Source organism: Pseudophryne corroboree, chromosome 5 (assembly GCF_028390025.1).
Source record: "Pseudophryne corroboree isolate aPseCor3 chromosome 5, aPseCor3.hap2, whole genome shotgun sequence".
Lineage (NCBI taxonomy): Eukaryota > Metazoa > Chordata > Amphibia > Anura > Myobatrachidae > Pseudophryne > Pseudophryne corroboree.
The window spans coordinates 731,179,054-731,193,785 of NC_086448.1; the positions used below are offsets into that span (position 1 = coordinate 731,179,054).

Genomic DNA, 14,732 nt, shown 5'->3' on the forward strand with positions numbered 1-14,732 from the left:
ATCTGACTCGCTGTTTATACTATATGCACCCAACAAGATGGGTGCTCCTGCTTCTAAGCAGACGATTGCTCGTTGGATTTGTAGCACAATTCAACTGGCACATTCTGTGGCAGGCCTGCCACAGCCTAAATCTGTCAATGCCCACTCCACAAGGAAGGTGGGCTCATCTTGGGCGGCTGCCCGAGGGGTCTCGGCATTACAACTCTGCCGAGCAGCTACGTGGTCAGGGGAGAACACGTTTGTAAAATTCTACAAATTTGATACCCTGGCTAAGGAGGACCTGGAGTTCTCTCATTCGGTGCTGCAGAGTCATCCGCACTCTCCCGCCCGTTTGGGAGCTTTGGTATAATCCCCATGGTCCTGACGGAGTCCCAGCATCCACTAGGACGTCAGAGAAAATAAGATTTTACTTACCGATAAATCTATTTCTCATAGTCCGTAGTGGATGCTGGGCGCCCATCCCAAGTGCGGATTGTCTGCAATACTTGTACATAGTTATTGTTACAAAAAAATCGGGTTGTTTATTGTTGTGAGCCATCTTTTCAGAGGCTCCTACGTTATCATACTGTTAACTGGGTTCAGATCACAAGTTGTACGGTGTGATTGGTGTGGCTGGTATGAGTCTTACCCGGGATTCAAAATCCTTCCTTATTGTGTACGCTCGTCCGGGCACAGTATCCTAACTGAGGCTTGGAGGAGGGTCATAGGGGGAGGAGCCAGTACACACCACCTAGTGGTCAAACTTTTAAATTTTGTGCCCTGTCTCCTGCGGAGCCGCTATTCCCCATGGTCCTGACGAAGTCCCAGCATCCACTACGGACTATGAGAAATAGATTTATCGGTAAGTAAAATCTTATTTTCGATATTTAGAATACACTATGGCATTTACTAATGGACGCGTCTTTGACGCATTCTATAGGTAATACGGTAGGGCGCAAATTACCGTAATGGCGAGTTACTGTGCACATTACGGTAGAAGATGCATTTGTTAATAAATATCATACTGTAACAAATATTTCTTACTTACAGATAATATACACTCAAATGTGTTCAAATTATGACCCGGCAAACGAGAACAACCAGAAATATAAGTTTAATAGTGTCCTAAAACATATCAGATTGTTCTGTCCAAACAGGCATTGTGTCATAAAATGTGGTACAGGTTGAGTATCCCTTATCCAAAATGCTTGGGACCAGAGGTATTTTGGATATGGGATTTTTCCGTATTTTGGAATAAGTGCATATCATTGTGAGATATCATGGTGATGGGACCTAAATCTAAACACAGAATGCATTTATGTTTCATATGCACCTTATACACACAGCCTGAAGGTAATTTTAGCCAATATTTTTTATAACTTTGTGCATTAAACAAAGTGTGTATACATTCACACAATTCATTTATGTTTCATATACACCTTATACACACAGCCTGAAGGTCATTTAATACAATATTTGTAATAACTTTGTGTATTAAACAAAGTTTGTGTACATTGAGCCATCAAAAAACAAAGGTTTCACTATCTCACTCTCACTCAAAAAAGTCCGTATTTCGGAATATTCCGTATTTCTGAATATTTGGATATGGGATACTCAACCTGTATTCCTTTATTCATGGAAAATAGACCTTTGACTGATTGGATGTGTAAATACCGTTGTTTGCCTCAATTGTTAGCATGAACAATTGGGACTTTGTGGTGATTCAGTTGATCCTGTGCTATCATGTCTCTGTACTGTAGTATAACAAACAAGAAGCCAGATACCATACAATTGCTAAGAATATGCAGATTCCTGAATGTGTGCTCTAACCCTACATTTTTAACACACCCCTGCACATACCAGAATCTTGTGTGCATCTTAAGTGATCCAAGCCAGGCGACTAAAAGTTGTATTCAATATAATACAGACCAGACATTGATATTTGAACTAATAGTGATATGTGAAATGTATTACGTATTCTGGCTTTGTGGCTTACACAGTACGGACCTGTCTCCTACACAATGAGTTACACATAGTCTTTACACAGCTGGTCAACTGTTTTTATTTATTTATTTATTTATTTATATATATATGTATATAGGGTGAACTAACAGCGCCAATAAATGCAGTAAAAACTTGAAGTTTACATCCAACAACAGTACGGAACAAATAGAGTTCCTGGATCTGATACTGACCCACCAAGGAAAAGAGATTGTTACAAAGAACTTTATAAAAAAACGTGGATACAAACAGCTATGTTCACTATCAGAGCAACCATCTGAAACGATGGAAGAACAACATCCCCCTCTCACAGTTCACAAGGATTGCACGAAACTGTAAGAGAGTGGAGGATCGTGATGCCCAATTGTCCATCTACACAGAGAGATTCAAAGAAAAGGGTTATCCTGAACATATCATCACAGCGGCCAACACTAAAGCAAAAACCCTGGAGAGAAATGAACTTCTGGAATATAAACCAAAGGAGAATGCGAAAGATACCGTAAGATTCATTACTACCTACAGCAAACACGACAACCTGATTAAACAAGCACATAAATCGCACTGGAATATATTGTTAATGGATCCCATTCTTAAAGACCACCTACCAACCGAACCTCACGTGGTCTTTAGGAAATCACAGAATTTAAAGGACCTCCTTGCGCCAAGTATGCTAAGAAACCACGAAACTCCCAAGGATACACTACCGAAATGCGTGGGGTGTTTCAAATGTGGTCATTGCAACATCTGCAAATACGTGAATCCAAATAGAAAGACCATTTAAGAATACTGGTGAAACTAAGGAGTATAAGATCAAGCACTTTATCAACTGCAACATAGCTTCAGTTATATATCTCCTAAAATGTCCCTGCAAGATGAAGTACATTGGCAAGACAAAGAGGCCACTAAAACTCCGCATACAGGAGCATGTAAGGAACATCAAGAATAAGGTCCAAACACATGCCGTATCCAGACACTTCCTACAACACCACAGCTCTAACCCAGAGGATCTTATGTTCAAGGGTATAGAACTAGTGACACTTGGAGAAAGAGGAGGTGACCTCTCCAATTTTCTATCAAGGAGAGAGATGATCTGGATACATGAAATGAAATCACTCCATCCAGACGGACTGAATGAAGGATACGAAATAGCTCAATTTTTATGAATGTAAGCTAGAAAGGAGTGTGTTCAATATCCGCGCACAACTGTTTGAAACATGTATACCCTTCACCTTAATACAAACAGAGTCACAAATAAATGCAGTATACTGAGCTTTAAATGTCCGACTCCTTTTGCCAAGTTGTTCACAAAGGTGAATTTTGGGAATTCATTCAATTCCAAGTAATAGCGGTTCTGCAAAAATGTGTTCCAAACCAGTGCTTGATAACAGCGGAATGGGAAACACAAGAAATAAAAACAATAATAGTGCAGTAGTAAAAACAAAGCTGATGTTTTAATAACAAGTTGCACTTACAGGAAAATAGAATTAAAATCACATGTAAAGGACCCAGTGGCACACAGGAACACAGCACAGCAGCTCACGGACATCCACAAAAGGTCTCCAAAGGGTAACGACGGCCTCAAGACCGGAATTTGAAGTCGTCAGTCCTCGAGATATCATGCAGCGTCCTCGGGTGTCCACAAGAGTAGATAGTCCACAACCACACTTAACGCGTTTCGGATCACATGGGATCCTTCATCAGAAGTGTGGTAAAAGTGCGGATATTACGTCGACCGGAAGTTATACGTGCGTTCCAGCGTGGATTTGCATGATAAAATTACCATAAATTTTATCATGCAATCTACTCTTGAGGACGCTGCATGATATCTCGAGGACTGACGACTTCAAATTCCGGTCTTGAGGCCGTCGTTACCCTTTGGAGACCTTTTGTGGATGTCCGTGAGCTGCTGTGCTGTGTTCCTGTGTGCCACTGGGTCCTTTACATGTGATTTTAATTCTATTTTCCTGTAAGTGCAACTTGTTATTAAAACATCAGCTTTGTTTTTACTACTGCACTATTATTGTTTTTATTTCTTGTGTTTCCCATTCCGCTGTTATCAAGCACTGGTTTGGAACACATTTTTGCAGAACCGCTATTACTTGGAATTGAATGAATTCCCAAAATTCACCTTTGTGAACAACTTGGCAAAAGGAGTCGGACATTTAAAGCTCAGTATACTGCATTTATTTGTGACTCTGTTTGTATTAAGGTGAAGGGTATACATGTTTCAAACAGTTGTGCGCGGATATTGAACACACTCCTTTCTTTTTTGTCTGTTTCCTTGGAGTATTGGGTGATTACTCTTTGTGTGTTTTTCTGCTGCAAAATACTGTCTGTCAACAGCGCACTATTGTAACATCAATTTTTCACATATGAATGTAAGCTAGTCATGTCTCAATACTTCCTTCTTGATACCGCACACTTCCCCTTTTTCCTCCTAGCTGGGTCCATGCTGCAACGTGGCACAGTGACCCCCAATTTCTGAGCATGCTTTCTGATCGGTACCACCCAGATCCTAAATTACAGTCATACCACACTGGATATGCCCAAATCCGTCTGATCTTGGAAGCCAAGCAGTGTTGGCCCAGCCAGTACTGGATAAGGAAACTTTCCAAGAAGACCGGGTGCTGTAACAACAACTGGATCAGGGACGGGTCATTTCTATGTCTGTATACTTTTACACTTAAAGTAATAAAAATCACCTCTCTGTTTATAACGATATCTATCCATATATAAGCACTACAAGCACCGTATTGATTGCCACATCAACTTTTCAGTATAATACTATACTCTGCATCCCTTGATGCTGGCTTGATGCACTACCTCATAGGATGTCATTCCCATAGAAGTTATGCTGTATATATGTTCATTTGATATGACCATACTGATACTTGACCATATGCAACATAGCCCTCATTAATATGAGGGATCTGTATATATAATATGGACTATATATGACTTTGAAACGGTTACAAGTACTGAATCCGCTTTTATCCTTCTTTTTTCCGGTTTTGGAGACAAGAACACGCTCACCACCTATCTAAACTAATGGATATCATCTATGGAAATATGGCCGGCGGCACCCGCTTCCATTACACAGAACTGTCTCATGCTATGGACTTCAATAAGATGGTCGCCGCACCTTTCCTCATATCAGCCGGCGCATGCGCAGAAGAAAGCTCCGGACATGGATGTGGGGCGGAAATGACGCGATTAGCGTCATTTACCGGGAATGAACTCCCCTGAACATTTTCAGTGATTCTAAAGTGTTCCTTCATAGTTTTAAAGCGCAAATATAGCGCCTGACTGCATTTAGTGTCTCCCTCACTACTAGCTATAATTATTCTATGTTTTTTGAATCCTGTTCCTTAATGTCAATTAACCACAGGAAGTGAGGTAACTAATCACTTCCTGACCCATAACGGTATATATAGATGATGTGTCCCACTATGCTCACTACCCCTTGATGAAGTCAGACCAGACGAAACGCGTTGAGTAATTCCTGCCTACTACTGAAATCCTCAGTTAAGCTGTTTTTTCTTTATATCAAACTTTTGTATACATTAATCTTTTTACATAATTTTTAGACACACAGTTGTCTCTAATTTTTCTCATTTTTTATTGCATGAATTTTTAGCACCATTTTAATCTTGTCTTTTATGTGCCCTTTGGAATGGTTTTTTAACAAATTGTGTAACGGTTTTTTAAAAAGCAACATTTTTGTCTGTTTGCTGTCTTTTTATGTGCAATTGTCTTAAAACGTTCTGTGCAATAAACCCCATTTTATTTGTTAAGAAAATCTTCTTTTAGTCACTCAGAATATCTACCACCTATGGTCGCTTTGTTCTTATTTGCTTTTCCTATATATATATATATATATATATATATATATATATATATATATACAAAACACAATAGTATCTTTATCTCGCGCCAACCTAGGAGCAGCACTTCGGGAGAGATCTTTGTTGGAAGACCTCAAAACATACAGAATAAAATACAAATTCCCAAGTGCGCTAAGATGGAATGTATTTACACACTTCTTCAGGCGATAATTTCGTCAGAATGTAGACTGGAGGATGTTTAAAACTGGGTACCTGTAACCGACACCCCTCACCAAAATAGTCACCCAAACAAGAGGCCAATCGGCCAATTAGTAAAAAGTTATTTTAATAACATGTAATTGAACATATGAGTTTTTACACAGTTCACAATATAAAATTATATGAATAAAATACAACCAAAAGAATACACAGCCAACACGTTTGCGAGATGGATCCTAGATACCCCTCACCTTTTGCAAGGTGCGAGCTCGACAGGGAGTATCTTCACAAACTAGATTGTGATCCTTTGACTGACAAACCCAACGCGTTTCGTCTTATCGACTTCATCAGGGGCAACGAGTATAGAAAGAGGACTAATTTGCTCTCGATGGATTTGTATAAATAATCCTATCCTCAAAAAAGGATTATTCGAAATATGTCAGGACTTAATAAGTGGAGCTCTTATATTCGGACTCCTAATGGATATTTCTTCTAAAAAGTATAGCCAATTAAGTGATGATGTTTTATGGACTGCCTTAAAGATAGTTTTGGCGTAAAATCTTTGTCAGACCGCCTATAGGAATTATTGATTCTAGCCTCCTAGGAGTGCTGACAACCGTATATCGGCATTTTAGTAAACTACCTAAAAAATGGTATCCACCTTTAAGAACCGAAAGTACTTCTAATTCAAATATTGACCTTCATACAGTAGAAAACTCCAGAATTAAATGGCTGGTTTGACAATCTCAAAAAGTCACTTCCACATGCAGCTAAAGTTTTCCCAGGATCCATTCTGTGAGACCTATTGAGGAAGCCACATCATTTATACCTTTTTGAGTTTTAAACATCCTCCAGTCTACATTCTGACGAAATTATCGCCTGAAGAAGTGTGTAAATACATTCCATCTTAGCGCACTTGGGAATTTATATATATATAATTTCATTAGCTATCCAGCCATACGTGTAGTACAGTGATGGGACTGCATAAGGACAACGTGTGTGGGATCAGATTGTTCAGGGTCACATAAGTAGTAATCCGGTGGTTGTGAGGATATTGTCACATATTGCGGCAACAAGTTATTAGCGATACCAGATTCATATATATTCCTGTATTATACTGTGGTCGGTTTGAGCTGGTCTTTAGACGGGAGCTCAGAGGTGAACAACTGGAATCACACCCCAAGATTAGGCATCACCCAGTGTTCAAACTGACCAATGACCCATGTGTACTGAATATGTCCCGCCCCTGGACCAATGGAAGAAGATTTTACATTCCCCATTGTACTGTTTTTGGAACATTGTATAAAAGGACACGCACCTGGCCCAGGTTTCAGTCACCTTTCTCAGAGGTCATCTTGCTAGACGACTGAGGCCTGGATCCAGGAGCGCTTGCGTATGTTTGTATTGGCTGTAGCTTTCATCGTATTGTTTTACCTTTGCTTGAATTAGTAAACAAACTGTTGATGCGTTGAACCACAACATTAATAACTACAATTGGTGTCTCATTCACTTTCCATTGTGTTTTTGCGTACTGAACCACACATGGCGTCCTTTGTGCATCCATTGTGCCGGCTAAGACGAAGCGTGTGGCCGAAGCGGCCATTGTTTCACTTTGCATCTGTAGCGGACATCTTGTTTTAACGCAACTAGGAATATTAACTTAACAGCAGCTATTACAAATGCAAAGGACAGCTGTAGTGTGAGGACTTCCAGGTCTGACCCGGGAGTCCTTCTGCACATGTGCTGCCCAACACAAGCCACCGGAGACACTGGGAGAGATCCTATTGGATCCCTCTCAGGGAATTATGTAAAAGAAGCCCATAGGCTTCTATATGCAGTGTTGCATGTTTGGTACAAGCTCCGGAAAGTTTTGGCAAAAGTAAGGGTAACAGGATGAACACTAAGAGAATCTACATGTGGCAGATTAATATAGAGCGATCAAAAGAATCAATGACCCCGGATATTCTTTCATTTTATGTAGACTGTGGGAGAAGAAGGGTAGAGGGGGAGGAAGGAATGAATAGGGGGAAGTGACAAAGGCTGGGGGTGGGGGGCTTGGATATTTAAACAGTAGAGATAAAATCAAAGATTAATTATTCAGTGTACATTTTTTGGGATGGGGGTGAACCATACTGTAGAATTACAACTTAAACGTGTGTGTTCTAGCAATGCAATGTGTGCAAATAACCTTTCCCTGCATTCCCCCAATTCAGTCCCTGTGCCTTTTTTTTCTCAACCTGATGGCATCCCTGATATAGGCACTGTCATTTACACACACCCAGTAATGCTTACGTTCAGGTTCATCTCTGTGACATCTGTTTAAATTTGCTAGGTCTGAGCAACAGGCTGTGCTGCCGCTTGATGTGTTTGAGCATTATTCTGCCATGTTGGTGACTCAACTTGTTCGACTTGCTCTTCAGACCCTGGGGCAGATGTATTAACCTGGAGACGGCATAAGGAAGTGATAAACCAGTGATAAGTGCAAGGTGATAAAGGCACCAGCCAATCAGATCCTAACTGTTAATTTACATATTGGAACTGATTGGATGGTGCCTTTATCACCTTGCACATATCACTGGTTTATCACTTCCTTATGCCTTCTCCAGGTTAATACATCTGGCCCCCTGACCCCTCCCCCCCCCCCCCCTTCTCCCTACTTGTTCTATTCTTTCTGAACTACGTCTGCCTGCATGACCTCCACGGAGATTTATCAACCTTCTAAAGAGAACAAATGGAGGCAATGCCCATAGCAACCACTCAGTTTATAGCTATCAATTATCTGGTGTGTTCTCTACCCCCCTCCCCCCGGTCTCTGGTCTGCTGTCACTGAGGGCGGGATTTACTAAAGGGAAAATGCGGTAAAAACCCTGTTTTACCGCATTTTCATATGTACTGACTCCCGACCGCCGCGTTTTCGCCTCATAGGGTATCGCCATCTTTTTATGGCGATACCCTATAGAAGCCTATGGGATTCTTACTGCCGCCGCCGCCCCACGCCGCATCCCGCCGCCGCTCCGCTCACGACGACCCCCCCTTCCCCCCGGCATACCTGAGCTGCTGCTGGTGCGGCCCCACTCCTCCTTCTCCCCCGCATCACAGCCTTGTCTCCTTCCGGCTGCAGGGGGGAGGAGTAGGAGCCCGGGGACTCCCTGCACAGGTCACCTCCCGAGTCTGGGAGGTGACAGAGACCCCCGCTGACCCCCGCAGACATCATCGCGGGGGGCCTCCTATACCGCATTGCAATACTAATCGCATATGTTAGTACATATGCGATTAGTATCGCTGCGGTAGGCGGCGATGGCTTATAGTAAATCCCGCCCTGAGTGAGGTTAGCTTTGGCACAACTTTTATCCATTTCTCCCTTACACGAGTCTCTATTGAAAATGAAGGACTATGGGTCTTCAACATGTGGCCCTCCAGCTGCTGTGGAACTACACATCCCAGCATTCCCTGCCACAGTTTTGCTATTAAGGCATGCTAAAACAGAGGCAGAGCATGCTAGTTCCACGGCAGCTAGAGGGCCACAGGTTGTAGGTTGTACTCTGTGCCTTAGATATAGACAGCGCTTCCACATCTGGGACAATTCATTACAATTGATTTAGAAGTAGATGATCCATCTGCTGACTTTCTCATGTGGTACATTTAACGTATAATGGCAGCCTAATAATGTATAATGTTGTTACCAGTGTGGGTACATGATGAGAGTGACGTGAGAAGTCATCATTGTTTCTCTTACGTCCTAGAGGATGCTGGGGACTCCAAAAGGATCATGGGGTATAGACGGGATCCGCAGGAGACATGGGCACACCATAAGACTTTGAATGGGTGTGAACTGGCTCCTCCCTCTATGCCCCTCCTCCAGACCTCAGTTAGATTCTGTGCCCAGAGTGACTGGACACACACTAGGGGAGCTCTCCTGAGTTTCTCTGAAAAGACTTTGTTAGGTTTTTTATTTTCAGGGAGACCTGCTGGCTACAGGCTCCCTGCTTCGTGGGACTGAGGGGAGAGAAGTCAGACCTACTTCTTCTGAGTTAAGGGCGCTGCTTCTTAGGCTACTGGACACCATTAGCTCCAGAGGGTTCGATCACTTGGTGCGCCTAGCTGCTTGTTCCCGGAGCCGCGTCGTCAACCCCCTCATAGAAGCCAGAAGAAAGAAGCCGGGTGAGTATAAAGTACAGAAGACTTCAGTGACGGCAGAAGACTTCAGTAACGAGGTACAGCGCAGCGGTCGCGCTGCGCGCCATGCTCCCACACACAGACGGCACTTGCAGGGTGCAGGGCGCAGGGGGGGCGCCCTGGGCAGCATGTTACTGGAGAATAAAACTGGCACAAGTATATATGTTATAAGTGCCTAGGCACTAAATTATAGCCCCCGCCAGTATAAATATTACAATTTTGAGCGGGACTACAGCGCGCCAGTGAGGGGGTGTGACTTAGCCCTCACAGCTTACCAGCGCCATTTTCTCTTCACAGGCTGCAGAGAACGCTGGCCCGGACCTCCACTCTCCTGAACAAGTAACAGGGAGCAAAACGGGCGGGGGGCACAGTAATTTGGTGCTATTAACCCTTTTATGAATAGAGCAGACATCTGAGATTTGATTTCAGTACTGAAATAGGCGCTGGGGTGTGAGCTGGTAAACTCCTGTGTTTCTCTAACAGGCTTCCCTGTGGGTCTGTCTCGTATAGCCAGTGTGTTTGTGCGTGTCGGTACGTGTGTGTCGACATGTCTGAGGCTGAGTGCTCCTCCCCAGAGGAAGTTGCTGGGAGCGCAGATAAGGAGTCGGGAGTGACTCTGTCGGCACCGCCGACTGCTGATTGGGTGAATGCAAATGTGGCGTTGTTAACTAAAAGACTGGATAAATCAGATTCTCAGACACAAGCGTGGAGAAAATCCAAGGAGGACGCCTTGTCTCAGGTACAGGCCCCCTCAGGGTCACAAAAGCGTTCATTTGCCCAGATGGCGGATACGGATACCGACACGGACTCTGATTCCAGTGTCGACTATAGTGAATCCAGTTTACATCCAAAATTGGTTAAGAGTATTCAGTACATGATTGTGGCAATTAAAGATGTTTTACATATTTCTGAAGTGCCTACTGTTCCAGATACAAGGGTTTGTTTGTATAAGGGAAAGAAGCCTGAGGTGACGTTTCCCCCCTCTCATGAACTGAACGCTCTTTGTGAAAAAGTTTGCGAATCTCCTGATAAAAGATGGCAGATTCCCAAGAGAATTCTAATGGCTTATCCTTTCCCCTCTGACGATAGGGAAAAGTGTGAGTCCTCTCCCAATGTGGACAAGGCTCTATCACGGCTGTCCAAGAAGGTGGCGCTTCCGTCTCCCGACACTGCTGCCCTTAAGGACCCTGCGGATCGTGAGCAGGAAACAACCTTAAAGTCCATTTATGTCACTACGGGGGCACTGCTCAGACCTGCCGTGGCGTCGGCATGGGTGAGTAGTGCTATTGGTAAGTGGGCTGATAATTTGGCATCTGACATGGATACCCCGTATAGGGATAACATTCTTTTGACTCTCGGTTATATCAGGGACGCTGCAGCTTACCTAAAGGATGCGGCGAGGGATATTGGCCTCTTGGGATCAAAGGGCCAATGCCATGGCAGTCTCGACCAATGGAACGCTGATGCCGACTCTAAGAAGGCTATGGAAGCTCTCCCATATAAAGGAAGTGTCTTGTTTGGTGACGGCCTCGCTGACCTGGTGTCTACGGCTACAGCGAGTAAGTCATCCTTTCTTCCTTATGTTCCGGCACAACAGAAAAAGGCACCCCATTATCAGATGCAGTCCTTTCGGCCTAATAAATACAAAAAAGGAAGAGGGTCGTCCTTCCTTGCCTCTAAAGGTAGAGGAAATCTGCACTTAGAGGAAGAGGAAAAAGGTCGCCTGTGCCAGGCTCCCAGGACCAGAAGTCCTCCCCGGCTTCTGCCAAGTCCACCGCATGACGCTGGGGCTCCCCTACGGGAGTCCGTACTGGTGGGGGCGCGTCTCCATCTCTTCAGTCAGGTCTGGTTTCACTCGGGCCTGGATCCTTGGGTGTTAGACATAGTGTCCCAAGGGTACAAACTGGAGTTTCAGGAGGTGCCCCCCCCCCCCCACCGATTTTTCAAATCAGCCTTGCCAGTTTCTATCCCAGAAATGGAAGTAGTGAGTGCTGCGATACAAAAGCTGTGTCAACAGCGTGTCATTGTCACGGTACCCCCCGTCTCAACGGGGAGTAGGGTTTTATTCGTGCCTCTTTGTTGTACCAAAGCCGGACGGCTCAGTCAGACCGATCCTGAACCTAAAATCTCTCAATCTGTATTTGAAAACTTTCAAGTTCAAGATGGAATCTCTTCGAGCAGTGATCTCCAGTCTGGAAGGGGGGGATTTTATGGCGTCAGTCGACATAAAAGATGCCTACTTGCATGTCCCAATATATCCTCCACATCAAGCTTTCCTGAGGTTTGCGGTGCAGGATTGTCGTTACCAATTTCAGACGTTGCCGTTTGGTCTTTTCACGGCCCCGAGGGTCTTCACCAAAGTAATGGCGGAAATAATGGTACTCCTACGCAAGCAGGGTGTCACAATTACCCCATACTTGGACATCTCCTGATAAAGGCGAGATCAAAGGAGCAGTTGCTAAGAAACGTGGCACTCCCTGACGATTCTGCAACAACATGGTTGGATTCTAAATTTGCCAAAATCACAACTCGGCTGCCCTTCCTGGGCATGATTCTGGACACAGAATTGCAGAAAGTGTTTCTCCCAGCGTAAAAAGCTCTGGAAATCCAGACCATGGTCAAGGGGATTCTGAAACCGGCAAGGGTATCGATTCATCAATGCACTCGGGTGCTGGGCAAGATGGTGGCAGCTTACGAAGCCATTCCGTTTGGCAGGTTTCATGCCCGGGTATTTCAGTGGGACCTGTTGGACAAGTGGTCCGGGTCTCACCTGCACTTGCACAGGAAAATAAGTCTATCTTCCAGGACCAGAATATCTCTTCTGTGGTGGCTTCAAAGTTCTCACCTCCTAGAGGGACGCAGGTTCGGGATCCAGGATTGGATCCTGCTGACCACGGATGCAAGTCTCCGAGGCTGGGGAGCAGTCACACAAGGAAGAAATTTCCAGGGAAAATGGTCAAGCCAGGAAGCTTGTCTGCACATAAACGTTCTGGAATTAAGAGCCATTTACAACGGCCTTCTGCAAGCGGAACACTTTCTTCGAGGTCTACCTGTCCTGATTCAGTCGGACAACGTAACAGCGGTGGCGTACATAAACCGCCAGGGCGGAACAAAGAGCAGAGCGGCGATGGCGGAGGACACAAAAGTTCTCCGCTGGGCGGAAAAGCACGTGAGCGCTCTGTCGGCAGTCTTCATTCCGGGCGTCGACAACTGGGAAGCAGACTTCCTCAGCAGACACGATCTCCATCCAGGAGAGTGGGGTCTTCACCAAAAGGTTTTTGCAGAAGTGACAAGTCGTTGGGGATTTCCTCAAATAGACATGATGGCGTCTCGCCTCAACAAGAAGCTCCCGAGATATTGTTCCAGGTCAAGGGACCCTCAAGCCAGTGCAGTGGACGCCCTGGTAACTCCGTGGGTGCTTCAGTCGGTATATGTGTTCCCTCCACTTCCACTCATTCCAAAAGTGTTGAGGATCATAAGAAGAACAAGGGTTCAGGCGGTACTCATCGTCCCAGATTGGCCACGGAGGGCCTGGTATCCGGATCTTCAGGAATTGCTCATAGAAGATCCCTGGCCTCTTCCTCTCAGAGAGGATCTGTTACTGCAGGGGCCTTGCGTCTTCCAGGACTTACCGCGGCTGCGTTTGATGGCGTGGAGGTTGAACGCCAAATTCTAGCTCGAAAGGGTATTCCTGGGGAAGTCATCCCCACTCTCCTTAAGGCTAGGAAGGAGGTCACGGCGAAGCATTATCACCGTATCTGGAGAAAGTATGTGTCTTGGCGTGAAGCCAAGAAAGCTCGCACGGAGGAGTTTCAGCTAGGTCGTTTCCTCCATTTTTTTGCAGGCAGGAGTGGATGCAGGCCTGAAATTAGGTTCCATTAAAGTGCAGATTTCAGCTTTATCTATTTTCTTTCAAAAAGTATTGGCCGCTCTTCCAGAGGTTCAGACTTTCGTGAAGGGAGTGCTGCACATCCATCCTCCGTTTGTGCCACCCGTGGCACCGTGGGATCTTGACGTAGTGTTACAGTTTCTTATGTCTCACTGGTTTGAACCTTTGCGAAAGGTTGAGTTGAAATTTCTCACTTGGAAAGGGGTCATGCTTTTGGCCCTGGCGTCCGCAAGATGGGTGTCAGAATTTGCGGCTTTGTCTCACAAGAGCCCCTATTTGATTTTCCATGTGGATAGAGCGGAATTGAGGACTCGTCAACAATTTCTGCCGAAGGTGGTTTCTTCGTTTAACATAAATCAACCCATTGTGGTGCCTGTAGCTACGGATACCGTGGCGGTACCCAAATCTCTCAATGTCGTAAGAGCTTTGAAAATTTATGTCGCCAGAATGGCTCAAATGAGGAAATCAGAGGCTCTGTTTGTCCTGTATGCTCCCAACAAAATTGGGGCTCCTGCTTCCAAGCAGACTATTGCACGCTGGATCTGTAATACGATTCAGCATGCTCATTCTACGGCTGGATTGCCGTTGCCGAAGTCAGTGAAGGCCCATTCTACCAGGAAGGTGGGCTCATCTTAGGCGGCTGC

At 44.7% G+C, this 14,732-nt stretch overlaps 2 protein-coding genes across 4 annotated transcripts in view; one reads left to right on the forward strand and one right to left on the reverse strand.

Moving 5' to 3' along the window:
• RMDN1 (regulator of microtubule dynamics 1) overlaps positions 1 to 14,732 on the reverse strand; it is a 233,823-nt gene that overhangs the window by 189,685 nt on the left and 29,406 nt on the right. The gene's annotated exons all lie outside the window — the stretch shown is intronic.
• CPNE3 (copine 3) overlaps positions 1 to 14,732 on the forward strand; it is a 164,694-nt gene that overhangs the window by 63,385 nt on the left and 86,577 nt on the right. The gene's annotated exons all lie outside the window — the stretch shown is intronic.